At 39.1% G+C, this 26408-nt stretch overlaps 1 protein-coding gene across 3 annotated transcripts in view; it reads left to right on the forward strand.

The window, feature by feature from the left end:
• Nucleotides 1–26408, forward strand: part of LOC125691904 (bifunctional heparan sulfate N-deacetylase/N-sulfotransferase 4) — a 158317-nt gene that overhangs the window by 29104 nt on the left and 102805 nt on the right. For 2 of the 3 annotated variants that reach the window (XM_048941861.1, XM_048941864.1), the window contains exon 2: nucleotides 22149–22886. The gene's annotated coding sequence lies outside the window, so the exon portion shown is untranslated. Of the gene's footprint in view, nucleotides 1–20802; nucleotides 22887–26408 lie in introns of those variants that run through there. The other variant, XM_048941862.1, reaches the window with a different exon arrangement.

The following is a 26408-nucleotide window of genomic DNA, read 5'->3' on the forward strand; positions in this document are numbered from 1 at the left end:
CAGTTGGCCCAAATATGAAACAAATCAGTGATGGAGGGTGAGGGAGATGAAATATCCTCCATCAATTTAGATGACAGGTTTATACAGTAAAAGTCCAAGGGTCATATTTGCCAGGGCTGGCACAGGAAATCACATCTGACAACTCCAAGGACAGATCCATCCCAGAGAGGCGATTCACTTGTAACTGTAATCTTCCTTTTTCCCTTTTACCCCCACTTCCCACTTGTCAGCACATGCAGTGTTCTGATGAAGGAACATACAAAACTGATGTGTCCTCTGGCACCTTCCAGTGTGACTGCTACCGCTCACATATGGAACAGCAGCAGCTTCCTAAGATTAATGCTTTTCAATGTTGTTTCTACCTTTTTCTTTCTACCTTTCCAGCTACTCTGGGTCGCTGACTGAAAAGCAAAATATCCCTTTAAATAACATTGTGATACAGTAGTAAATCTCTATTCTCTCTTCCATAATTCTTCAAATATGCAAGTAGAACAATTTGGAGCTGGGATCCTTTCTTTTTCCTTTCTTTTTCTCCTCTCTCTCCATTGTACTTTCCTGATAGGCGAAAGGCTAATTTAGTCTCAAGTGTTATGTGTCCATCCCAGATACTCAATTTCAATAAATAACCTTGCTGTGAATACATTCTAATTAGTGATTTCATACATGGAATTGAACAGTTATAATACAGTAGGCAAGCAGATCTATTGAAACAGTAAAAAAAAATGGCATAATTATTTTCAAAAGCTCTGTTGGAATAATGCAGGTAAAAAATTCCCCTGCTGGTGTCTGTTTTCTGTGTCCAATGGATCATTAGCACTTCACACTCACTCTGTGTTTATAAAAGGTTAGTGACTTGGGCTTCAGCTTGTATAAGATGCCCCACAGTCCTGGGGACTTTTTCATTTCTTATTTGCTGCTCTCTGTTGAGATGATTGTAATGAAGACAAGACTTTGAGTTCATTCAAAATTAGACTAAAGAAGAAAAATAGGAACAACACCATGAGATTCAGAAGCACTTTGATAATACTATGGGCCTGGCCTGGGCATACTCCATGTTGAGTGGAATAATGTAAAATAAGCCTAGGAACAAATAGTCAAATCCTTGTCATGTGTGCTACCATTGAAGGCAAGCTGACAGAGGAAGAGGTCTGAAGTGTGGTGGAAGGAAAATCTGCAAGGACTGTAAGCTCATTTCAGCACTGAGTCAGAGTAAGATGCTGTGCTTCAGCCTAGAGGGATGTGATACAGAATTAAAGGGGGAACAATGTATAAAGCAATTAAATCAGGCATTAGTTACACTTACTAGGACTGCAGCACCATAAATCTGGCCAATGCTCTCAGGACATGCATCACGGCACAGAACAAAAAAGATGATAAAGGCCAAATGGATTTTTGAGCATTGCATTAGGCTGCATTTGATGTGCAAGTTCCCTTGAAGGGCCTTTTTATGCAAAATTACCATGTTTGAGAAAACTGCCAGAAATTCACTGGCACGTCAATGAAAACAAGAAAGTGTTCCTAAAATGTAGGCAATTTACACCTACTTGCAGAGACTGCAGTTAAGGAACACGTAGATGGAAGCTGTCATATCTGCCTCCTTCAACTCCCTCATAATGTCTATGTGGACATTTTGGCAAGTTTCCTGACCTGCGCAGAGTCTGAATGAGTAGGCTGTGTTCAGCTGTCATATGCACCTCAGCCAGGCTTTCAGCCCAGGGAAGAGCAACCTGTAAGCAGGCAGAGTAGCAGACTGCACACCAGTCCTCCGGCTCTGCTCTGCAATGGGCTTTGAGTGGCAGCTGCCACTTTATTAAGCACTGTAGTATTGCGGACAATGCAGTTGACTGAAGTAACATTTTAGCCTGTAGCATGGTTGCTTTGTCACAGAGATGCCGTACTGCTAGCTTTAGGGAGGTACCTAATAATAGTCAATGGAGGGAGAAAACAGAGAAAGCTGTGGATGCCCCATTCCTAGAGGTGTTCAAGGCCAGGTTGGATGGAGTCCTGGGCAGGTTGTTCTGGTGGGTGGCAACCTGACCCATGGCAGGGGGTTGGAAATGGTTGGGCTTTAAGGTCCCCTCCAACTTAAGTCATTCTATGATTCTATTATTAGTTTATGGTCTCAGAAAAATGGTGAAGTGAGAGGGCAGATATTCCTTTCGAAATTTTACTGGTTCAGAAAACAAAACTTTTACAATGCCTTTAAATGTATATCTCACAAAAAAGGCTTGACAATGCCTCTGTTTACACACTCTGTTGTGTGCAGATCTGGTGGCTGCTGTATTCATTCCCCATTTGTATTCATTGCTGCATGGTTTACCATTTCTTAAATTTCTTATATCTTAGACACCAGCATCTCCACAGGAAAGGAACCTGGCTTTCAGGGAGAGGAGTTAAGTTGTGTGTAGCCTCCTCAGGCCGGCACAGCAGCAGTGCTGTCTGTGGCAGCATTTTGTTGCTAAATAATTACCCATACATTGCTCTAAGCAGGAAGGCATTTTCTTGAAGAGAACCAAATAAGTAGTTTTGTTTCCAGAGAAACCTCAAGGTATAATTATATAGAGAAAGTGTTGTGAGATCACCTGCCTGAATTCACTAATAATAAGGGTTTGGGGAAAGGGGGAATGTGGGAACAGAGTTTGGAAAACAACTCAGTCACCTGAAAAGCAGCAACTCTACAACCAGGGGTCAAGAATAGGGTAAAGACAAAATGAGAAAGGAGTCTCAAGCATAAATGTGTGGCCAGTTATAGAACAAATTAACTCTGAGACCTATTTCTCTGGGCTTTTCCATGGGATGCTTGGGAAGAAATCTGAGAGACCTGAATAAACTTGAAAGGAATGTATAATGAAGTAATAAGCCAGCAGAGAGTTTAAAGAGTAGAGAGAAGTGAGTGAATAGATAAAATGTAAAGGTCAGCACGTAAGGACCCCACAGTATAGGCATTCTTGACTAAGTTTTAAAAGAGGAGAAAAATATATTTGTGTTGCAAAGTGGAACAGGGCGCCTGGTATGCTTTGTGCAGATAAAGCTTACAAAATGGTGTGTATCACTGAGGAAAATAAAAAAGGTCTTCTGGGAAAAATAAAGACTGAAATCAAGAAATAAATGAAGAATAACATTTATCCACACCTTGCAGTTTTAGGAAATTAAATATCTTAGATGTGTCTATCTGCACCGGACACATAACTGCTGTTTAATGTTCTCAGGGTGAGTGGAAAGCACAAAGAGATCAATATCTGCAAGGCATTCCCTCCCCTTTCATGTACCGTACTCAATGAAGCAGTGACCACAGAAATTCTCCCCCAGTAACCAAACCTCTGCTTTTCCCAAAAATTAGAGTTGTAATAGCAGTAGTGGAAGAAAATTATCCTTCCCATTTATTACATATATATTGCTGAAACCTGAATTGGAACGCATTCTTCCTACACCTCAACAAAATGGTTTCTGTTAGTGTCTTGGTAAAACATTCACCCTGGGGAAGAATGTGTAATCTACAAGGCTGTGCAAGAAAGGCAGAGGGACACACTGCCTCTTTGCCACCTCCCACTCCTTTCCCCATTTGGCTCACTGTGCATATTGGGAGTAACGGAGAGAGGCCAGGTTTTATTCCTGCCTGACTTTTCAAAGTTTTCCAGAGATGAGCAAACACCAAAGACTGCACACCAATCTCAATTCAAAGCACAATCTGATCCTATATAAAAATGATTTCTCTCCTCCTTGTACTTTATGAATGGAATAAGTAGATGGTAGTCCTATGTCACTAATACGAGAAAAGCAGAGCTGCGAGGCACCCTCCATATTGACATAGCTATAGTTTTTAGGTCTCTAGATTAGAATGCAGAAAATGAATGCAGTCTCTGCCTTAGTGAAATGCAAAGGAAACTTTTTTGCATATTTTTGATATGTGATCTTATCAACAGACAACTTTTGCCTTCCAGTACAGTAAATCCTTGTAATTCCATGGTGCAGAAATCTGCCAGTGCAGAAGTAAGCTTTATGATTGCTAAAAGTCTTTGCACAGCATATATTGCAGCTTACCATAATTATTTATTACTGATATAACCATTACTGAGTGTTTAATGAACTCATGGCCAGTGGGCAGAAAATAAGCCATACTGAATGACAACGGCAAGAATGCACTTCTTCAAATGGGAAGTAACTTTCTAAAGTTCTTGTCAGGCTGTAGTATTTTTCCCTTCTGTGCAAGAGTACAAAAATAAAAACTTTGGATATATAAATCAGAGTAAAGTGAACTCAATTCTGTGCCAGGAGGAAGCTGAATGAATCCTATAGATGTTAAAGCTGAAAGGGCTTCCTAGATCAGTTTGTTCTGCCTCCTTTCCCATTGCTGCTAACAACTGCTAATGTCACAAGAGCAGACTCCTAAACAGAAAGTATGGAAAAGAAATACTCCCTTCCAGCTGCTCATCGCTGCATTAGTATTTTCTACAGAATGCTTACTACAGCTTTATTTTTCAATACCCTTATATTTTCTCATGTACCATATCTAATATTCACATCATCACCTCTGCAGTGATGGTACCATAACAACTTTCTCTAGATAAATTATTCTATTGTAGGACCGACCCTCCCATTTTTTCCTAATGCATACCATGCATTATTTTTATTTTTTCTTGTTACAGTCCATTACATCTTTTAGATCTCAATAATTCCTTGCCATCTTTACTGCTAGTATTTATATAGTACATATTTATAGACAAGTACATCCCTTACTTATTGCCTCAATGTGGGGCATAGAATTGACAGCCTATGATAAATACCATATTCACTTGATGAGCTGAAGAATCACATCGGAGAAGATATTCAAAGACAAAAAGAGGAATTAATAATCCCAAGTACAAGTAAGCATGTATGCACACAGCTGTGTGAAAAACACAGGAAAAAGAGAAAGGACTTTCAGCATGACAATTTCCTCCCAAGGAAATGATTCTTTAAAGGTAGACAGAGAGAACTGAGATGCATCTATCAGTATGCAATATTCTTTATTTTATCTTCACAGAAACAATCAGTGGGTGATGAAATTAGGCATATGAAATACGGCTTCTGAAGTCCACCACTCTGCTATCTGGTACTTCATAATAATGTTTCATGTTTTCCATATATACAACAGGATTTGCTTTGCTTCCCTTTGCTCCATTTTGAGTCTGCGGTCAAATCCCAGCATACCCTCAGAGCAGGTGGAAGTGAGTTGGCAGCATGCCACCAGCACCAGGGCTACACCATGCTTCCTGAGATGTGCTCGTGCTCATTATGAGCTTCATGCCCTTGCACTTTTTCTACCAGTACCCCTCATGTAGGATTCACCTTCTCACAAGCAGTTCTCCCTTCTTCTCTTTTTGTATTGAACCATAGAATGGCTGAGGTTGGAGGGGACTTTAAAGATCATCCAGTTCCAACCCTCTGCCATGGGCAGGGCTGCCACCCACCAGATCAGGCTACCCAGAGAGCCATTCAGCCTGGCCTTAAACGTCTCCAGGGACGGAGCAGCCACAGCCTCTCTGGGCAGCCTGTGCCAGTTCCTCACCACCAGAGGGTGGTGTAAAGAATTTCTTCCTAACATCTAAACTAATTCTCTTCTCTTTCAGTTAAAGCCATTCCCTCTCATCCTTTCACTATCAGATCATGTAAAAAGTTCCCCATCCTCCTGCCTGTAAACTCCCTTTAAGTACTGGAAAGCTGCAATGAGGTCTCCTCAAAGCTATCACTTCTCCAAGCTGAACAAGCCCAGCTCCCTCAACCTTTCTTCATAGGTGAGGTGCTCCAGCCCAATGATCATATGTGTGTCTCTCTGCTGCACCCACTCCACCAGCTCCACATTCTTCCTGTACAGGGTACCCAGGCCTGGATGCGGTACTCCGGATGGGACCTAATGAGGGCAGAGCAGAGCAGACATCCCTTCCCTGCTGCCACCCCTCTGTTGCAGCGCAGGACACCGTGTGCCTTCCAGGATATGAGAGGATCCTACTGGCTCGTGTCCAGCTTTTCATCCATCAGGAACCCCAAGTCCTTCTCTGTTTGCTTTTAATTTCCCTAAATATGTTACTGGAAATATGTCCATGAAAGGAATCCATCATTACAATTTTGTGGTCATAGCTGACTACATTTCCTGGTTGTCCAAAGGGTGCTCTTTTCTTTCCCATATTTCTTATCTCACCAACATATGCATTAAAGCCTTTGAGTATCTTCAGCCCATTTTCCTAGTATTGACTTCCTGCTTTTTGAATGCTGCAGTACTTGCCTAGCGCTCTTGTGGTATATCATCTGAATGCAGGCTATTTTTTCCTATTATGCAAATTTTATTTTTACTAAGAGTTAGCTCAGTTCTCATGTATATTAAAGTGTTTGACAGCTATTATTGTTATCAGTGCCTGCAACTTGCTTATATCCTGAAACAAGTAATGCTAATGATGGTGGTATCAGCTTAGTAAAAGACATAATACTTAAAAAGCATTGAAAAAATAGAAATGATCCAGAGGGCTGGCAAGCAAATAGTGAGATGATTCCTCAGACTGACCAATTTAAATTTTGCTGAATCTCAGGTTTTGCAAGCTATAAAAACTTTACAGGATGGTCTCACATTTGTTTTCAATTGAGGCCTGTTGTTTTCTAAAAAAAGTTTTTTGTTTTTTTTTTGCTATGTCTCAAAGTGCCATAAAGTAAGTGCAGAGATGGTAGCATAGCAACCACAAAAAAAGTAAGTTTAAACACTGAGAAAATGAGCTTTTTGCTTTCTAATAGCAGAGCTTTCATGTTCATATCTTCTTACTGGCTTTGAAACACCTGTTTCTATTTCAGCTGACTGTTTCATCCTCTCAGCACAGGAAGCTCTGTGGAGCTTCTGAATTACAATTAAGTAAGGCTGTTTTCTGTAGGTATTCTGTGGTCACCTGCAAAGAGCTGGCAATGTTTTGAATGATGAGGAATTCATCTAGCTTTTAAATGAAAATAGCATTTCCTTGAAATTGAAGTGAATTTTGATGCAATGCTGAATTGATTTGTACAATAAGCATGAAAAGAAATTCACTTCTGGCTGCTGACTCAGGAAAATTTTAGTGATCAAACTGAAGAATTCCCAGAATGAATTTCTGTGATTTTTTCTTATTACCCTTTTAGGGATGTTTGTGAACTCTGGACAGCAAAGGGTTGAGAGTTCTGTGTCTTGGCTTGTCACTGGTTTTTCCTGATTGTGAGGCCTTTGTCTGAGTGTAAGGCTGTGACTCACCTCAGATTTGCATCTTTGCTTTACAAGTTCTTGGTGCCTGGAAAAGTAGATGTGAAACACTGAATTTAATAGCATCCTTTCTAGTAACATCTACTCTTTGTGTGTCTATATAGCCACATAATCAGAGAACAATCAGTGAAGATTTTTTTAATTGTTTCTTTAATTCTTCTGTATTTAATCTGAAATCCTTTTGCATTCTCTGTTATGATTTTAAATAGGGTGAGTTTTCTTGCCAATATTTTAGCTGTAACAGACACTGAAGACTTTAGAATCATAAGTGTATACTGCACAGGTGCACCCTCTGACTGTGATTTACCCTGAAATGAAACAATTTCTACCAAACTGGTATTTCACTGTCTCCACTTCAGTTAATGGCAATTGATTTTTCATCACATTTATCTGTATTTTCACCCGTTCTGCCTTCCAAGCTGTAAGCCTCCCAAATGTACACTAGAACACCCATAAACATGTAACAAGAAACTAGCTTCAAATATGCCTCTGCAGATTTTACAGTTGTTTTGGCTTGTTTCCAAAATATTTGAAATATCTTGACGTTTCTGTTCTCAAATTATATGATTTTTGGTCTCCTCTATACTCATTGTTAATGAGGGAATGTGAAAAGCTAAAGGGTCTTGTTCATGAAAGCTGGATCTCTGTCAGACATATTGCAGTGTCCATAAAAGACAAAGATTAGCATAAAAAGGAAGGAAACGACTGAATGGCCCTTGTGATCACTAACATGATGGCTTCCCGTGTCTATGAGCTGGACAGCTTCCAACCACCAGGATGTGTAGATGAAGAGCTGACAGCTTGCCATGCTCAATCCCATGCAATTTCCCTCCCAGCTGGAACAAGAAGTGCTTAGGGCTCCTTTGGGGCTACCATGTCCTTTTGTCCCCTGCTGTCTTTGCCACTACAAAGTACAGTTGCACTGGTTGGGTAAAGACTGCAATGCAAAAGCGAGGTCAAGTGGTTTCCTCTCTCTGATGGGGTCACAAGACAGGATGGAAAACTTCAGGAATGGCCCAAAAGGATTTTATGCCCTAAGACTCACATAGAATGAAAATAACTCAATGTTCTTACACCGTAAATACACATGTTAGGCTTTCCCTCCATTTTTTTCCAGCCATGATTTTCCATGAATAGCAAATTAAAATGAGAAATCTTTAAACATATTTTATCATGGAATCATAGAATGACTCAAGTTGAAAATGACCTCATTCAGTTCCAATCCCCTGCCATGGACAGAGTTGCCATTCATCAGATCAGGCTGCCCAGGGCCCCATCCAACCTGGCCCTGCAGGGAAGTGCCTCCAGGGATGGGGCATTCCATAGCTTCTCTAAGCAGCCTGTGACCATACCTTCCGAGTAAAGAATTTCTTCCCAACCTAAATCTCTCCTCATTTAGTTTAAAGCCATTCCCCCTTGTTGAATCACTATCAGAGTTTGTAAGTCAGCCCTCCTCCTGCTTGTAACCTCCCTTCAAGTACTGGAAGGCCACAACAAGGACTCCATGAAGCCATCTCTTCTCCAAGCTCAACTAAACAAGCTCAGCTCCTTCAACATTTTTTCAAAGGAGATGTGCTCTAGCCCTTTGATTATCCTGTTATTGAGAAGCAGATATCTGCTATGACTTTAAAAAACAAAACAAACAGAAAAAAACTTATAACTTCAATGACTCTTCTGCACAACTATATGCACACTACACACTTTGCTATGTATTTTTTCATTAATAACTCAGTCTCTCAGTTTACCTCTTCCTCTAATTCTGTTGGCAGCATTTCACTTGTTGTGAAAGTTTTGCTGTAATACCACACAGCAAGCTGTGCAAAGCTTTTAAGATTAGCGAGCTTTACAAAAGGACCTAAAATTCTTATGTCTGTGTTACAGCAGGGTTATGCAAAGCCCAGAAGTTATGTAAATTGACTACAGATATGCAGAGCAGAGCTCTGAAGAAAATACTAATATCCTTACTCTATGCCTCACTCAGACCTAATCAAAGAGAGATCCAGTGCCATCATTAATGTTCTAATTTACAACTTATACAGTTTTTCTAAACATGCAATTGACACATTTATGTTTGCATATTCAAATTGTATTGAAATGCCTTTACTGATGACTAATTTGCAGTAAAATAATAAGAACAATTGAAATATTCTTGGAGAGTTCTTGATTATTGAATAATGTGCTGCTAAATTGTGAACTCTTTATTTTTTTCTGAAGTGCAGTAGATAGATAGAGCCAGTTCTACAGTTAAAAGTGGAGTTTCCTATCATGAAATTTGTTATTAACTGATTTATTTTTCAAATGAAATCCACCTTGATAAAACGTATATTTTCTTTAGCTAGAATTCAGTAAAATCTGCCTTCTGTCAAGAAGAGAACAATTTCATATATTTAATTAGTCTCTGACATTTTCTCATGGATTAGCACATTTTCCATCTAACTGTTAAAAGAAAGATAAAGGAAAGAAGTTCAGAAAGTGACTATAGCACAGCCTAAAGTAGGAAGGGAGCGGCTGACTTCACTCCATTAAAGCAAAATTTGAAAAAAGAAAAAAAAAACCAGCAGATCCTTCTTGGTTCATCTCACTTTCAGCAAGCCAGGAGCAAAGAAAGAAAATTGAAATTGAGAGATTTGAAACAAAGTTTGCTGTTTTTCTCCCACACAACTGAACACAAGAACTACTTCTTGCTCAATAGTAAGGTGTAATTCTGTTAAATCCAAGTTCAAATCTAGTTGATTTGATAGATGCAATTGGATGCAGTTGTATTATTGAGGATGCATTTGAAATGACAGGCCTGAATTTATCCCTAAGTAGAATAGAAATTATAATTGGAAAGCAAATATCAGGCTTCCTTCTTTCTCTCCGTCGTGACCACAGAGACACGTAATTCTAGAAAGCATAAAACAAACTCACTGGACTACATTTTTGAATTGTTATTTTTAATGTAAGGCATTCTTGCATTTCCCCATAGACAGAGTGATCAGAAATACTCATTTTTGCTACTATATTTCTAAGAGTTGAAACAAGGAAGTTTTTGACCCACAATTGATAAAATCTCTATCAGGAACATAGAAAATATTCAGCTCCATGATGTGGTGCAACATTTTATAAAAATGATGCACTGCTATACTACTTATATTATATAAAGATAATATGGAGGTATGGCCACCAAGTGTCATTCACTGACTTTTAAGTAATCATTAAACATGTAAATAATGAGACAAGAACTTCACAGAAACACACAAAAACACTAAGAATGAGTTAGTTGAAAGCTGAAAATTGTCATTTACAAAACATAGAGCCTTCCACCAACTTTCCCAGAATTCTTAGCTTTTGCTGAGTCTACCTACATTCAGAGCCTACTACAGACAGCCACAGTCTGTTCTTTCCAACTTTTTCCAGACTGCTAAAGCAGTGGAGAAGAGAAAATAAGCCATGTGATTCTAGAGGTTGCCATCTGCCTGCACACAGACCCAGGGTAGCAGAGGGAAAGCATCTACAGCTGTATCTGGACTCCTGGGTGGAGAGCAGGGTTTTGATATGGGATCTGGATGGAAAAGCTTATTTATAGGGAAAAAAATGTGTTCGCCAAAATATTAGGTAGCTCAGTTCTGGATAAAGAATTTTTGTAAATCCTGACTGCACCTCTTGGGTAAATGTCAGCTATTAGGAACTGGATTAATCTTGGTACTTAACATTAGAGAAAAAAGGATTCCTTAGACTTTAGAGCTGTTATATGAGGAGGGAGAGAGGAAGGGAGGGAGGGAAGGCAGAAAGGAAAGATGGAAGATACCTTTTCATTATCATTAAATATCATTTACAGTAGCCATTTTATAATCTGTTTCATTCAATGTTGCTAGCATTAATGACACTAAATACCATTTAAATACTATTTAATAGTTTCCTTTATATCTTTTCCTTGAACATTCTATGAGATTTTTTCACTTACTCTGGTGAAAGTTACCTCAGACTTGCCTTCCCTGCATTTGTCAGCAGGCTGCTGACACACAGAGGCATGGCAATGCCTCTGTATCCTGACATCATTTAAGGTGCCCTTACATGAGGCCACATCATCCCCGGTGAGCTCTGACTGTACAGTCTAAGCTCATCCTATATTTTGCATGGGGCCTGCATGATCTATCCAACTTTTTTTGCCAGTTTCTCCTCCTTGCAAAGGCCATTTGCTTGGCCATCAGGGGTCAGTTCATAATAGGCATCAGGATTCCTCCTTTCTTCTTTCATATGCTCTCACTAAGGAGTCAGAGGCTTCACTTTGCCAAGCCAGATATGTCTGGAGAAAAGTAGTGAATAGCTGTTTTCATAGCTACAGCGAGCTCTTGTATCCAATGGGATCATACCAGACATACCTAAAATACACTTTATGTTTTCACTTGTTTTGTTACAGTTCTTTGGCAGATGGAAAGAGGCTTTCACATCCCTGTTGGAGCACTGAAACATATGTAATGGGCTGAAGAACTGCTTCTGCAACTATCCCTGCTGGTTGCTTTTCTTTCCTAATCCTCGGTGGTTTCTGAGATGGCAGCAGCAAGAAACTTTGCTGCAAGCCTCTCTGGCCCACTTAGGATGGCAAACAGTTATGAAAACATGAAAACAGTTATGACTGAACTATGATGTGAGAACAGCATTTACAGTGATTGTCATTACTAAACTTCACTACTAAAATATATGTGAAAAGAATTTATAAAATAATATATATGTAATGCATATCAAAATAAGATCTAATTTGTTTAAATACAGTGGTTATATGAGATAATATGGGAAAAAAAACACATATTCTTTCACATTTATGTAAATTAATTTGAAGCAGCCGCAAATTCCAATATCTTTTCTCACATCTGAGTAGCATCTTTTCCTTGAAGTCCTTTTCGTGGGCCTGTCTGTGCTAGGACCACAGTGTGCACTGTATGCATTTCCCCATTGCAGCTCAGGTCTACAGGGATCTCATGCTGAGTCAAGACCCAAGGGTTCACTTTTCCCCACCATGAGCTCAGCTAGAGAAAAGTCATGAGCAGAGTTTAGTAAGCAACACAGGAACTCCAAAAGGATTTTCTATCTGCATGATCAAAGGACCTGAGGTATACTACTCTCAAGCATTAGTCTCAGCCAGTACTCTTAGAAGGAGATACATGGTAATATTCACAAAAATATAGAAACCTGACCTGAAATGACCTGCACACATTTCAAAGAACACAGCTCATTCTCTGTTTAAAATCAGTCAAATGCAGTGATGTGCAAGAACAGACCCTTAAGTCTTAAGCAAATATTTCTCATTAAGCAAACTTCATTTTTAATGGATATGTGAAAGTAAACAGTGTACTATTCAGAGCAATAACTATTAATGTTTAAATCAGGGGGCCTTCACTGGTACATCAACCAATTTGATTTCAGTGAAAATCTAGGAATTTACCACTTTTGAGATTTATTCAGTTATCTCTAATCTGACTGAATCTTTTAAAGACATCCGTAAAAAATTTTTCTTCATACAATTATAATGTCATTGTTTGAAAGAAACAATGGGAACACATAATTCCTAGAATTGTAGAGGCGTAACCGCAAAGCTCTTGCTTCTCTGGAAGGAGCACTTCCCTTCAAAGGGAGTATATTAACAGGAGGGCTGTTTACAAGGTGGATAGTGATAGGACAAAGGGCAATAGGATGGGGGAGGTTTAGGTTAGATATTAGAAGGAAGTTTTTCACACAGGGCGTGGTGCCCAAGGAGGTTGTGGATGCCCCATCCCTGGAGGCACTCAAGGCCAGGCTGGATGTGGCTCTGGGCAGCCTGCTCTAGTGGTTGGTGATCCTGCACATAGCAGGGGGGTCAAAATTAGATGATAATTATGGTCCTTCTCAACTCAGGCCATTCTATGATTCTATGATTACTATCCATGAAATAAAAGCCAGTACTGATACTGTAAACAACTTACTGACACAACTTCTCATGAAGTAGGTAAATAAGGTTAGGATAAAAAGTTAATATACGATGTTATTTTAAAAGGGCATAGAGCTTTCCATGCTTTACCTGTTGAAAAGCCTGAGAAGAACTGAAGTTCAGGTTGTCATGTTGGCAACATATCAAAAGCAGAAAAGTACAAGAGTAAATTAAAACACGATGGTATATTCACACGTGCATTTCACGGGAAAAAAGTATACAAGAAGCAGTACAGAAATGCAGATGATTTCAGAATATTCCAGACACATCTATTGACAAAGGCTGAGGCCGCACCCAGGACTGACTTCACAGACTTAGGTGCATTTTCTTATGGATCTGCTCAATCAACTTTATGAGAGTATTACTGTGACTCAGTTACTGAACAGAAAATGTGAGCCAAAATGTGATAGTTTATACTTTACAACCTACAATTTGGTAATCTACAAAATTAATTTCCTTCATCTTTAACGAGGTTCTGTTATGTGGTTTTGTGTGCATTATTATGTGTATTAGTCATAGCCTGACTAAAGGGAAATGCGGCATCAAATTTATCGTAACAGCAATTTTCCTTAAAGTATATTAACACAGATGAATTGGCAGATCTCTAATATGTGCCTTAAACCTATCTTTTATACAATATTGCCCTCTATGGGAGCACAATATGTAACAGATTTGAAATAAGCATTCTGCTGCGCTTTTGTTTTTTCACATTTTTAGCATATCTGTCTTAAAATGCTTTTCTTTTTACCATAAAAATGCACCAGAAAAATCAACTTATTACCTTACTATCATTTAATCTATTTCTTTAAACCTACAGATCATACTGTAATAAATATATCTATTTACTTTGCTGGAATTTTGCTTTCATATGACAATTTCAGCTAAAAGTGTCACTGCTCAAAGTGTGTTTGCCTTTCTGCCATCTTGTTGTGTTTTTTTTTTAAAGCACTTGAATCCAAAGGCACACAATGAAGTAGTTGCATCAGTGGCATAAACGTACCAAAAACATTTTGAATAATATTTCTAAAGCACCCAGAGGTTTACAGAGAGTGAAGATGCAACTCCAGAACATTATTACAGATAGAAACAAATATGTTCAAATGTAACCTATTGAACACAAGTGGCATGAGAAATAATGAGGCACAAAAAAGAAGTGTAACGGTTAAGTCAAGCACCAAGAGTTATTCACTTAAAGTGCTCTTACTCCATCCATGCTTCACTTTGATCATTTTAATTATTTTCTTTAATTTCTTCCCATGATAAAAAAAAAAAAAAATCAATTTGCACTGAAAGATGATTGCTTAAAAAACAACGATCATTGTGCATTTTTCACACTCTGCTATACTGCACCTTCTCAAAACACCTTCTGCTTCTCTCTTGATTTAGGAGAGCTGTGCTGAAAGTCTATAAATAATTCCTACCTCAAGGAAAATTAATCTATAGCATTTAGACATTAAAAGCATTTTTAGCTTATAAACTCTGCTCTCCTTACAGACACTGCAAAGAGATTTCACATTTCTACAGAATGCCAGTGCAATATAAATATAAAATCATGATCTTGGTTTTTCTTTGTCAGACTAAATTCCTTGCAGTTGGTCAGCCTGCCTTTTCTTGAGCGCAGCCCTGTACGTTTTACTAAATTTTAAGGCAAAGCACAATTGCATCAGCTTATAAATAGACCTTAGAAGAAAATTTCCATCTACCTGTTTGAGCTTTCAGGTTTCATGGTTTGGGGTTGTTTTTGTGATCTCAAGCAGTTCAGTGTATCTCCTTCCCAGGAGGGAGATGAAGAGAGCCCTTCCAGTGTAATGGCATATGCTAGACAACTCTGCCTGACTGGAAATTCTAGGAGACTCCTGTGTGATAAGAGCATGAGTGTGACATGATTATTCAGTGCTAAGTTCCCCATCTTTGAAAGTTTGAAAACCATCCTATGGTGTACAGCTAATGGTTACTGCAACACAGAAACTGGACTCAGAATTCTCATTCTGCTTACTCAAGTAATTAATCCCACCAAAGTTAATAGAGTTACATGTCTAAGGGAGACAATTATATTTGAACACCTAAAGACAAACATAATTTCCTCTCATATTTTGCTAGCCTTAAAATAAAAAGCTGCACAAAACCTTCTGGAGACCTTTTAAGTTCAGAGCATTCATGTACCCAGTAATCTCTAGGAATAAATGAATTTACTTAAGAATGGGAAGACCAAGAACTTCAGAGTACCAGGAACTTGCCTCAGAGTTTTGGCAATTCTCAGAGAAGGCCACAGAAGAAAACAAAAAGTGATTTACAGAGTCTCTGTTCAACATCAATATTTCCCACGCTAGCTAGGGCATTATCAGCAGCAGCTTGGAAGTGTGAGGCCTCCTCCTATAGGACTAGATGAAGCAGAAAACAAATGATAATGGGATTTCAAAAATAAAAGAAATTTGCTAAAAGCTGAAACAGAATACTCTGTACAACAGCATCCATTTATTACTGTAATACTAGAATACCAGTTTGAATGTGGTTTAGTAATGGATTTTTCACTGACTTTTTTTTTAGTATTAAATTAGGGTATATAAAAAGCTAAGCTTGTGAGAGCTAACCTAGAAAAAAGTCATCCTTAGAATGTAATGGAAGCTTGATATCTAGATTGCAAAGATAGAAAACTAAAAAGAGAAAGATAAATGCTCTTTGTAGTTCTTTCTTTGAAAATATCATTCCTAGTTTCACCTTTTATTCAGAGTGGATTAGAGTACTTAAAGAACCTCTATAGACATGTTAAAGGGGACTCCCATTGGAGCTATGGTCTAATTAAGTTACTTTATGAATCCTTCCACTGTCGGAATAACGCAAAGGAAAAAAAAAAAAGAAAAAAAAAAGGAAATCACTTAATACTTTTAATACTTTAAAACAAGAGTTCAAGCTTCTTAATTTTTGTAATCAAGGAAGAAATGCTTACTTTCAGGATTTGTATGCTGTCATTTTTCTGAAGGATGTTCTTCTACATGATAGAGGCTTTGCAAACAGCTGTTTTGGATTCCTCTTTGTAAGAAGCCACGTGCCTCCGGCCAGCTTACCATTCCTATAACAACTTCACTGTTTTTACTGTTTGTTCTCTCTAAAATGTTCTGTTAGCTATTGGATCTTCAAAAAATTTACTGTAAGTATTGACTCATTGATTTATCTATCAGAAAATAATGTACTGTGGTGGTATAACTGCTTTCTTCTCTCTCTACTTAGAAAGCTACCAAGGCTTAGCTATGCAGGTGGCATATGACAACCAAATGATGATATTACACAGAAATAAATCTTCTCATTGTCCCAAGTGTTGTGATAGAGCAGCAAGAATGAATTACTTCTTTATTTCCCAGTATAATGCTGTAATTTGTTATATAATTGCTCCTTAAAGTGAAAAGGGAGTGGAAAGAAGGATACACATGATTCCCCAATGGCTGAGCTTCAGACCTTTTCTTTGAGCACACTATGGTTCTCTCGCCTACTTTCACTGTTTTAAAAAATAGCTCTACTAAGTTTGGAATGGGAGAAAGCAGAAAGGCCTAAGGAACCACAGCAAAAGAGTGACTTAGCTGGGACCAGACCAATAGTGGATTCTTTCTATTTTACAGAAATCCTGAATCAGTGCAAATCTTTGTGGGTTTTTTCATTGTTGTTTGATTTGTTTTGTTTTGTTTTGTTTTTTTCCCATGACAGTGAGGCACCCTTTTGTGCAGGGACTTTTGCTCTCAGATTTGCCTCACTCCCTTGAGGGTTCTCCCCTCTTTGAGACCATCAGAAGGCAGTGAGTGGGACTGCTGAAGCCCTTTTTGCAGAAGAGAATGCTACACAGCCATTTTGTGAGCAGTTCCTTGAGCTGCTGCAAGGTCATGCCAAACAAAATATGTTACTTGTTAAATTAAGTCACTTTATCACCCTGGACTTGTATTGTGAGTGGGCACTGGAGAACTGGAAATAGTTGACACATACCAGGACGATAGCATTTCTACAGTCTGTGCTTGCCTGGCTACAAGACTGGGGAAGAAAGAAACTCTAAGGTCATTTCTATGAAGTTGAGAAAGCCCATAGCATTGGCACAGGAGAAAGCAATAGAGTAAATGATCTTTCATAGCTCACAGAAAGGAAAAACAGATGCTCTACTGGCATTTCTAGAACAACAAATTTCCACACGTGCTGCAGTTAGCTATGTGCTAGAGGTAGCAGCAAAAGTAGTGAGCTGTTCTGAGAGAGGCAGTCACTGGGGAGACTTGGTGCTGCTTTTAATCTACTCGTTTTGGCGATTTTTAAAAATAGATTGACTTGCTGATTAGTGGGGAGGCCACAAGCACAATCTTCAGGAAAACACTCCAGATAGGAAAGGGCCCACTGGCATGGTGGTACAGGTGCTAACACAAATTATGGTGGAGCTAAGCAGAACAGAACCTTACTTAGCTTACTTACCTTGAACCTTACTTACATTCCTCTTGCCCTGTGAAAAAGCCTTTTTCTTTCTAGGCCTACACCTATTTACCTCACAGGACATTTCTGCTTACTTCAGGCCTAATCCAAACCTAGGAAAGTCTCAGTACGGCAAATAGTGGGAAAGAGCCCCAGAGGCATGCAAAGATGTGCTTTTCCACTTGCATAATGCCAGCTCTTCTCTCAGTGTCACAGTGAGCTCAGAAAGCAGTGATGTAGATCAGACTTCGGTCTGAGTGGAACAAATACATTTTTTGCTTTGATAGCATCTTGATGACAGTCCTTACAGACTAGAGTTTATATGTTCATAGTTGAGTAAGCACTTAGGACATAAAACAGTAATGCAATTAGAGATTTGCAGAACAGCTCTAATGCTACATGTTAATGAATGTATGTTAGTTTAACAGATACTTCAATATTAGTTTATTTCAACACTCTCTCTAAGACAAACACAACCGAAGGCTTACAAGAACTAAGACACACTAGGACACTGACATTATTTCACAAAGATATGAAAGGTTAAGATAAAGGTCATTACAAAACTGTATGTGCTGACTTGCCTTAGTCATTTGCAGAAGAAATGTGTCCAGACATCAACAGGGGAGGTTAATAGAAGCTGTTTAGCTGGGGAAAGCCAGCAGTCAAGTAATCTAGTTCATATTTTTGCATATCTATTTTATTTTGCACATAGGACTTTGCAGTATTTTTGCTGTTGTTTCAAATCAGTTCTTCATGCTTAAGCAGCCTACTTGCAGCATGTTCTCCACTGCTATCTGGGAAATAAGAATAATCCACAAGTCAGGCACTTCCAGTACAAGACAGAATGTCTTAGCTGAGTTGTGATGCCCAAAACTCTACTCCAAGTATCTTCATATTTCATTTCCACATTTTTGAGCATATAAAACCTCTAACACGTTCTGAGTCAAAAGCAACTTAGTAATCAAACATAAATAAATAACAACAGAACCAGAACCAACCAAATCAACAGACTTTTCTTAACAAATGTATGTTTGAATACCCTGCAAAAACCCACACTAAGCCATGCCTTTCTGTTTCTTGCGCTTTTGATGTGATTGTAATTAAGTTCTGCATATCTTGAGAAGCGGCCGGAGAATTAGAGACTAATCTATAATTCTTATAAGTTGTCATAGTTCCTCTGAAATCAATGGATATTTTGATAGTTTCCACCAGCTGAGGAATTGCTCTGTGTTCTTAATAAAAGACACGTTGTTCAATTATAGGGAAGTTTAAAAGTCTGCACAGCTCAACAAAAAGCCAACCCTTTGAGCAATAGTCAATTTTTGTTTCTTTAAACTCATTATGAACTCAAGAGTCAAAAGCCATCTTTCTTTCAATAAAGACTGTACAGATCAGATGCCTCTAGCTGAAAGAAATGCTCATATGTATTGTAGCCAACTTCATTTTGCATTGTGGCCTTCGTGCTGCAAGGCAAATTTTGAGAGCATAAGTCAGGAATGCCCATTAAAGTGCCACCAGAGCACTGTAGTAACAGGTGAGAAATCAGAAGGCAATTAGAGAAAACAAAAGCTCTGCATAACAACAAAATTTCCATCCAAATATTTCCATGAACATTTTCAAGCAGCGCAGAAATGTGAGCAAGAGAGAGATCATAGACTATATACTAATCTAAAAAGTATTTGCATGCTCTGCATCGTATCTCTAAGCACAAAATTGAAGGAAATGTATTTTTATTCATTATAATATGTCATGAAGACAAATTTCTTAAAAGCAGGTAGGTGCACAGACACTGCAGTAATAGTACAGTACTGAGAAGAACTGTGAACACCAGAGTCTGGATTTAGCTAACTAAATAGGTGAAGGACACTGAATTTTCAGCAGTTGCCCTTAGTGTAAACGCAGGTGCCCCTTTAAAAAAATAAAATCTGATTCAAAGTCTTTTTAACATACGCAGAACTAAGCAGAGTCTATGTGAAAGCACCAGGCTTAGAAAAGCAAAACATTTGTTTACATTTGTGTAAGCTCCAAAAAAATTTGGACAAAACAAAGCAACTGAAGTCTGAAATATAAACAAATCAAAAGCAAACAAACAAAGAAAACACACCAAGAGAAACAACAGCAACACCACCACCATACCACAGTTATAAGTCAAAAAGGCATGCTTCTGAAAGGTAATACCAGTTTGGGGGCAAAATATAGACACATATAGTTTTACCTACAACTGTAGTTACTGAGATAGAGGGGCTAAGCAATGACGGTTAGCTATAGGTTTCCCTATACGTAGGGGAAATAAATCACGTAATAATTAACTAACATGCTATTTCCATCAGCTAATGCAAAATCCATGCTGCAGGTAAGTACAGAGAAATGTACACCCTATGGCAAGGATTTCAACATAAATATGGTATCTCATTAATATGGTATTTCATTATTAGAGTTCCCCTCATTTTACTGCCTCTCTCCATCCATACTTAATTTCTGTTTCTTCCTGCTCTATTTCGGTTTTTGGATATTTTCCCCTAAAGCAGAGCATGAAAATAATATCATGATTGGAAGAAAAGTCTTGATAGGATGAGGGGGAATAGCTTTAAATTAAAAGAGGAAAGATTTAGGTTAGATGTTTGGAAAAAATTCTTCACTCAGAGGGTGGTGAGGTATTGGCACAAGCTGCCCAAAGATGCTGTGGATGCCCCAGTCTGGAGGGATTCAAGGCAAGGCTGAATGAGGCTGTGGGTAGCCTGACCTGGTGAAGGGCAACCTTGCCATTACAGGGATTGGAATTAAATCATCTTGAAGGTCTGCTTCAAGCCAAGCCATTCTATGATTCTACGATCCTAGGGAATGACACCAAAGAAAATTTGTATCTCAGCAAGACAAGTTCTCACTTGATACTCCACTTAAAACAAATCACTAAAAAAGTGAACAGATAAGTTCGAAGAGCGACTTTAGCATCTGAATTAAAATACACTCTGACAGTACGCGTAACCACTTGGTTGCTGGCCTGCTGTGGGAACATCTGCAGCAGCAGCTCCACCAGTGTGGCAGCTTCAAAGGGGGAACCGCTGCTCTGCCACATCTGACAGTATCTGAGATGTCCTGTCACACACTCACATCTTGCAGCAAAGCCTGGCAGCTCACAGTGATGTCTCTGATACTCTGAGTACAGCCAAGAACCAAAAGCAGACAGGCAGCAAGAGGAACGATCATTGGACTTTCTTCTCACACAGCTGTGGCAATGGAATTAGTAATGGGAAGCCCTCACATTTTTGTAGTTTTGAACCAAGTGCACCCAAATTCTTTTTTATGCTGGGAAAAGATTCTCTAACTTGACTCAGAGATCCTGGTTTACTGCCTGACCAAAACCTGCCCGTTTACACGGGGCAGAAGGAGACACCCGCTCATCACTCAGGTCCTGTGGGAACTCGCCTCTCAACCTTCCCAACAGTATTTGGAAAAAAAACCCCAAATCCAGAATCAGCCATAGGTGCGAGAGATTTTAAAAGACCCCAGTGCTTGCTTTGTAATTAGAAATTACAGGAAATGACTCAGATATACTTTGAATTTTAATTTTCCCTCAGTTTCTAATTTAGCCAGAAGGAATAAATTAGTCCCTAGTCAGGAATATCTACCATCTTTGAAACCTGGATAATCACAGAGAGTAAACAGCTCGTCAATGCAAAGGTCCCAGCTGAAGGATGTAAACGGGAAAATGCATGGAATACCATTTATTTATACTATTTTGGAAACATGAAAGGTTGAGCTGACCCTTCCATGATTCAAATCTGAGTTTACAGCATCATTCATCATCTCAGAATGGGTTTGTTCCAGTCTCCTTGAACAAAACTATTTTCTCCTCACATTTGCCGCACAGAATTGGCTGAATTTCAATTCTGAGGTGCACGGTACAAAGAACAGTTCTGGAGTGAAAGGTGTCAAGCTGGCAAAAATTGAAAATTAGATTGGTATAAAATCTAATTTTTCTAATATAGGAAGCGTTTAGATTTTCTTCTGTAATATAATTTAACCCTAGAAAGTTGCATAACAATCATGTATCTTGGCAATGGGTATAGGTTTCAACCCTAGCTGGATGAGCTAAAGGATTTTAATAAGAAATTATGCAACAAATATGTGGAATTTGTGTTGCATACAGTAGAAGAAAATGCTTTGCACCTTCAAGCGCTGCACGTTTGCTGGAATCCACCCAGAGGTAGTAGCATCAAGAGCACTTTTTAGCCAGCTTGCTGGGTGACCTTTGCTTGATTTTGGTCACGCCACACTGTTGCACAAAAAAACAACCTCTTATTATGCCAGGTGATCTTACCAGTGACCCAGCAAGAGTACGAACCACAAAATCTTGCAGTACTGTGATTTTCTGGAGCTTCTGCTAGCATTTGAGGATGGGGTGTGCTGCTGGGGGCTCCCCTTGCACACTTGCCTGAAGCATTCTCCTTCCAGAAAAAATGACTCTTTCAACTTTTTTTTTTTTTCTTTGTTTTTTCCTCCCAGTATCCAGGCTTTCAGCTGCAAGCTCCAGGTGTAAAATCAGAAGCTGTGAGCAGTGTTTTCCTCCCGCATTTTGGGCGGGAGGTGGACCAACTGCACAGTGACAGATTATGCAGATCCTCTCGGAGCATCTCATCAATCACGGTGGCGCGAGAGGGACGCGGCTCATCTCCGAACTAGGCTGCGTGGCGGCGGCCTCGCGTGAAGCATCCCCCCGCCGGCGTGACATCAGAGCAGCTCGAGTCCTTGAAAGTCTCGGGGTTGATTAGCAGAGGAACGGGCTGCTCCTGCCAATCACCGCCCCGACACTCGTGGAGATACGAGGCAGAGGGAGGCTGGCTCCGGCGAACGGGAGGCACGGCGGCAGTGGTACTAGTAACAGGAGCAGCTGGTATTCGGGTGATTAAATAGTTCTCTCAGCCTTTTCGCCGCGCTCCGGCTGCTCCCTGGTGTAATCCCCGTGTCCGAGAAGGAAGCTGCATTTTAACGGTGCGCTGAGCAGAGGTTTGAATCGTTCCAGCTGGCTGCTTGTTTGGAAAAGGACAGCCTGTGTATAAATGAGATGTGACTGTGCCGGCAGAGTTCAGTCCCTGGGACTGGAGTGAGAGGAGCCTTCCCGGGATGCTCCTCTGACAGCTGCTATCAATTGAAAACTCTCTCTAGCTTACCTGGAGCCGCGTGAGGAGATGTGAATAGAAGATGTCTTTTTCCTGCACACTAGGAAAAGAAATTCTTCTCTAGGTAAGCCGTTCTTCAGCTTCTGCATGTGTTGCTATACACTAGTCTATACTTCTGGGTACATGTTAAAGGCTACTGATTAGACAGTGTATGTACTCAGAGAAAACTGTTCTTGAAAAGGTATGATATACACAGAGCATGCAGTTATAGCATGCCTATCACCTATTCATATATAATAAGTGCTTCTGAAAGCTGCTGACAGCCTGGCATTCAAAGGTTTATCAGAAAGTTTTATATCCTTGCCTTCTTTACATGCAAGTGTCTCAGATGTAAACAGGAGGGAAATAGTTGTTGGGGTAAATATGCGAAAAGAGCACAGAAGTTAAAGCACTGGAAGTTAGATGACAAGAGGGAAAAAAGAAGATAAGGTTGCAATTCTTTAGTCTGCTCTCTATACTTGGCTTTTGTTTGCCTCCATCTAGCAGTCCATGTTGAACAAAGCAAAGTTGAGCACTAAAATGACAATGCGCAAGCTTGCATGGGTATTTAATAACAATGTACTATTAAAAGTAAGCGTTCTGCAAGGAAGCCAAGATCTGATCTTTTCCAGTAGTTTTGTTTCTAATCACCATCCATCAGCAACATTATTTTAAAATAGTATGATCATTCATGGTGTGGAAGCAGGGAGCACGTCAGGCAGAAAGAAGTAAACCAAAGAAATCAGCATTTATTCTTCAGATTAGTACAGTCTGAGCACAGAGGCAGCCCAGCATTTTTAGGTTGCAGCTGGCACATAGGCTTTAAGTCACTGCTGCTGGGAATAAGCGTTCAAAGGAGAATTGTGTGGAGGTGAATAAGTCTCTCCCTACAAGCACTACACTACAGTAACCACACATGCATACAGAAGCCATGATCATTAATTCTGTCTTCCCTAGGGAATTTGCCCTGATATTTTTCTTAACCAACTTTTGCAGCTCCTAATTCTGTTGATTAAACCTTCCCTCGCTTTTCATAAATGTTTCCGAATTTGGCCTATCCTGTGTAGGCGGTTGTTCTGCCTTTTCAACCTCAATACTCTGGATGTTATCAGAGCAAATGTAAAATAGAAACAACAAGTAATTTTCTCTCAGTTACTTCAGTAGTTTTTAAATTATGCTCCTTCTGCTGCAAGACATTAAACTTGTGGGATAATATCAGAATCTCCCTGCTCATAAAGTTTACATAGTTGGCAATGCTGCCAGGTGCTTCCCTGTCTTGCCCTATCATGTCTGCATACTTTCATCGTGCACATTTTACCAGCCAAGATGCACTGTCTGATTTGCTTTCTGAAATGCTGCTCTAAAGAAGAGAGCAGTGGGAAATGCCAAGTCACATTTAACAAAGGAAATTCTTGGCTCTCAGTTTTCTTCTGAACCTTATCAATCCAGATAATATGATGGGCTCAATTAGATTAGATTTTCCTATTGGCACTCTTCCCTGCAGAAGTTTAAGATTGTGTATTGGGTTTTTCTACAGTTTCCTCAGAGCATGGCTATTTTTCTGATTCATAATAAACACTTCATGTCTGAAAGTGTCAGAAATGAAAGCAGGAGTTTCCTGATTTCTTGTTAACATCCATTTTCTATGAGGTTGGAGGAATGATGCTATATATTTCCTTTTATTGGAGTAGATCAAATCAAAGAAGTATTAACCACAGATCAGCATGCTCAAATCACTGACTACCTGCGCATATATCTGTGTATTTATTCATATATATATTTCTGTCTGAACACCCTGTTTACTCTCACTATAAAGTTAGGGAAGTCATTAAAACTTTATGGAGGTCCAGAGGTAGTGATAGCAGCTATATTGCTCTTGGTAGTGGCACTGATCTCCGCTGATTTGGCAGCACAAAGGGAATTGTGAGCTCCTCCGGAGTTCAAATATCATTCAGTATGAGTGCGTGCAGAGAGGAAATATGCTAATAGTAAAGATTATTTTTGTGAAGCCATACAGTATAAGAATTCTTAGAGGTATAATAAGATACTTTAAGGAAAACATGATTACATATTGCAAAATCAGGGCAATATTGTTCAAAGAAAAACTGGTGAGTTACTAGCAAGTCATGACTGAGCTTTCAGTTAAGCAAAAAAAAAAAAGGCATTTAAACTTATATACCACCAAAAAAAAGTCTCATTTCATTTTTCTATGAGCAATAAAAGAAGAATATCATGCTCTCTTAACCAAATCTCTATATCATGTCTGTTCCAAGTCTGATTGAGACTTTTTACAAAATTTTGATTTGTCAGTCTTTATGTCCATCAGGCTGGCTGACCTTCAGCTGCATGTGTATACTGATGTTTGCTTCCATCAAGCATTGGCTTTGCAAAGCTTTAATAATGCTTCAGCTTCTTAGATGCATCCAGAGATCTACAACCCGTGCCTGCAAAATGGACAGGTCCAAAAAAAAAAAAAAAAAAAAAAAACCAAACCAACCCACTAGGTTATGAGCAAAGAATTTCAAGCTGGAGTCTTGGTGTCCAAAGGAAAGAGTAACTCAGAATTGTGCAGAAAACTCTGATTCCCCAGCCTGTAAAGTCAGAAATGGGACAGTGAGCTAAAGACAAGAGAGGGGTTCTCCACACTTCCATGGTGAGGGGAGCCTGATTGTGAAACAGTCTGCAGTGATTGAGGAGTAAAATATAGGGTGGCAACTGAACAGCTGGGGACCTGAGCAAGGAGCCAGCATTGAGGGACTGAAGTGCAGGAGAAGAGTGGTATCCATGCTGGAATTTACTTGAAGCATTAAGTTAGTGTTCTGTCTCACATTTTGAGAAAGGCTGAAGAATAGTCATATCACAGCAATAAGTCTTTCCTATTGAGATGTTAACATTTCATGGAGCAGAAGCCATGCAGAAGTATGCAAAAAACAAATAAACAAACAAAAAACAAACACAAAACCAAAGAATTTTCTTTCCACATCAACATCTAAATTTGAAAAATTGTTTGAACTACTAAAAAAAAAAAATACTGTCTGCTGGAAGAAAATAAAAGCCATGCACGTCAATCCAGAACATTTATTACAACTATTGTCAGTAATAATAGTTACAATGAAATCACAGATACTTCTGAAATTAACAGTTGCTATAGAAAATGAATAATATTTTATCTAAACAGTAATGCTACCAGAATCACATGGCAACAGCACAACAGTGTAGAAACCATGTCAGTATTTGATGAAGAAATTACACTGGCACCAGAATACTGTATTGTGACGTGATGTTCTAAACTATATCTGGAAGGAACAGAGAAGTATTAAAACCCATTTCCATGTCTCTGGCTACAGGAAGGGTCACGGCTTCTTTCCTCAAGAGCAGACAAATAGAGGAAATGAATCCTTCCTCCAAGGCTGCAGAGTCTTTTGGAGAACTAGAGCAAATACAGAAGTGAGAGCAGGGTGGGCTTCTTCTATGGAGTTTAAATAAATAAATAAATAAATAAAAACAGCAGGAAGAAAAAAGGTTTTTTCTTTGTACTTGGCTCACTTGAGCAAGAGAAAGCTTGCTGAATTTCTGAATTGCTTTTCATGACCTTCATTCTATTTGC

Source organism: Lagopus muta, chromosome 4 (genome assembly GCF_023343835.1).
Source record: "Lagopus muta isolate bLagMut1 chromosome 4, bLagMut1 primary, whole genome shotgun sequence".
NCBI classification, from domain to species: Eukaryota; Metazoa; Chordata; class Aves; order Galliformes; family Phasianidae; genus Lagopus; species Lagopus muta.